The sequence below is a fragment of the Palaemon carinicauda genome, chromosome 7 (genome assembly GCF_036898095.1).
Source record: "Palaemon carinicauda isolate YSFRI2023 chromosome 7, ASM3689809v2, whole genome shotgun sequence".
Lineage (NCBI taxonomy): Eukaryota > Metazoa > Arthropoda > Malacostraca > Decapoda > Palaemonidae > Palaemon > Palaemon carinicauda.
In genome coordinates, this window is record NC_090731.1 from 2,600,573 (window position 1) to 2,603,453 (window position 2,881).

Genomic DNA, 2,881 nt, shown 5'->3' on the forward strand with positions numbered 1-2,881 from the left:
TCTAGTATTATTTTTTTTTTATGTAAAGAAGAAAAACGACTTTGAAAAAGTACCAAATACTGTATTGATGCCAATCGTATATCTACATTGAGTATTTTAGCAAGTATTGCTTTTAGATATAATCTGCATGTAAATATTTTCAAGTATCAGTTGAGTTAAGGGGTACATTTATAATTCTCTTAATTCATCTATTATTTTTTAAATATCAATATACAATTTGTTTCTTTGTTTACTTATTCTTCTATTAATTTTTTAATATAGATTTCTGATTTATGTAGAGAATATTTCAATCTAGACTAAATTAAATTGTAAGAGATAAGTACACGAATTAAGTCTTTAGAAATGTCCAAATGTATGACTTTCGGCGTTTACATTAACAGTCATACAGTGAAATGATATATCTAAATAATGGTATTGTAAATGTAGGTGCCCCTTTTAAGGCAGTGTTTACATCTAAGCCTTCATACCGAATATAGAGAAATCGTCTGTATCAAAATAACACGTTTCTTTGGGAAATTTCACATAAAAGCTTACACCTAAAGTTTCTGTTTATGATTTGGTATGACAAACAATCGCCTGCCGAGTGATACCATGTCGTTCACGACATCCACTAGTTGCAATAATCTCTGTAATGGTTATCAAATACCCAAGTAGATATCACACACGTTTCAATAAATGAATAAGAAACTTATTACTTATAAACATTAAATCCTCACGAGAAAAAAGCCACATTTTCAGCTATATCTCACTCAGAAACTGATGTTCAGAGTCAATTGACGAAACCATGATCGTAAGACAAGATATGAAAGTCGAGAACGTTAGTTCTCGAACAAATCCCTCGATGAAGGACTCGGATAGTGATAGCGGTAAGGACGAGAGAGGCGCGACTAATGGCGTCCAGTTGAGGTCATCTGCCGGGGCTGCCAAGAAATATGGCCTAAGTTGTAATCAGACGATTACAGGCGGAGAAACATCGAGAAGATGAGCCGGGAAGAGTATCAAAGGCATCCAGAGTTCGACCTGCCCCGCTTTCCAAATACCGCAGGAAGACCGCGAATGCTCGCGAACGCCAGCGAATGAAGGAGATAAACAACGCCTTCGAATCCCTCCGTCGGATTCTTCCAGACTTCTGCAGGAGGCGAGAAGCTTCCTCCATGACGAAGATTGCGACGCTTAAATTGGCCGTCAGTTACATACGGACACTATCGCACATACTTGAAAGCGGACGTCCTTCCAATATATCTTTCTTGGATAGTTTTCATCTGGAAGAGGATTCCGTATGCAGCCCTGATCCAGCCAACCAGCGCTATTTCAAGCCGGATCACTTCATCCACTGCGTCGGTCGCAATTTGTTGACGGGGACAGGATCCGTGACATCGGCCGCTTTACGGACTTCGCTTGGAAGCGTCAGTGATCTGAGCGACCTTTTACCTGACGAAGAGTCTTGTGATTTCGAAGATAACTTGAGTGCTTTCGACGACATCCAAGCGTTACCAGAAATGGACGCATTTTCATTACTGATGGTCAAAGATGCCGACAGTTCCTCTACGGGATCTTGAAAACTGAAACTCATAATGAGGTACTTTCTTTCGAAATGTCAGAAACTAAGAAATTGCATATTTTAGAAATGTGTCTGATTAGTGACTGAAGGAATAGATTCTTCACTTGTACATAGTGATGAATTAAGTGATTTGCTTTCAATATTCAGTTCTGATGTGTAATTAACATATAATTAACAATTTACCTACGTGGATCATGTTTATTAAATTGCACATAGTGATAATTTTATTTTTTCAATATTTAGTTCTGATGTGTAATTACCATATAATTAACAATGTACCCTCCAATAAATCTTATTAATGCAATTGTACATAGTGATGAATTAAATATTTTGTTTTCAAAATTCAGTTCTGATGTGTAATTAACACATGATTAACAATGTACATACTAATGGATCATATTTTTAGTATATGAAAGTATTTGATAAAATTTCTCATGATAGTGCATGGAACATTTTTCATTCTCAAATCACCTTCCATTGAAAAATGTCACCCAAATTACCACGAATGCAGAATAGATTCTGTCATTATCATGCAGACATTTATCATAAGTATTTCAACAGTGGTACAGAATATGTGATTACACTGTGCCTACCTGTGCGTAGAAGGATAATTCATCTCTAAACACAGGATATATATTTAGATAGATATGCACACACACACACACACACACACCCTTCTTATTAGGGTATGACTACTTTCTGTTCCCCTTATTCGAGGGATGGGGGAGAGCTCAGTGTGACCCGATATATATATATATATATATATATATATATATATATATATATATATATATATGTGTGTGTGTGTGTGTGTGTATATATATATATATATATATATATATATTATGTATATATATATATACATAATATATATATATATATATATATATATATATATATATATATATATATCCCCTATATAATAAAGAGCAAGTGCTTGGCTATATATATATATATATATATATATATATATATATATATATATATATATATATATATATATATATATAGCCTGACACATGCTCTATTATATTGGGATATATATATGTATATACACACATAATATATATATATAATATATATATATATATATATATCCCCTATATGATAAAGAGCAAGTGCTTGGCTATATATGTATGTATATATATATATATATATATATATATATATATATATATATATATATATATATATATATATATATATATATATATATATACGTGTGTATGATCCTTTTTATGCATGTGTTAAATATATTTCATGTCCTATTAATGACATATAAATCTTTATGGTTCTATTGATAACATTGTATCACATCAT

At 32.3% G+C, this 2,881-nt stretch overlaps 1 pseudogene; it reads left to right on the forward strand.

The window, feature by feature from the left end:
* The first annotated feature begins 237 nt into the window (after positions 1 to 237).
* LOC137643445 (class A basic helix-loop-helix protein 15-like) lies at positions 238 to 2,263 on the forward strand (annotated as a pseudogene).
* The last annotated feature ends 618 nt before the right edge of the window (positions 2,264 to 2,881 follow it).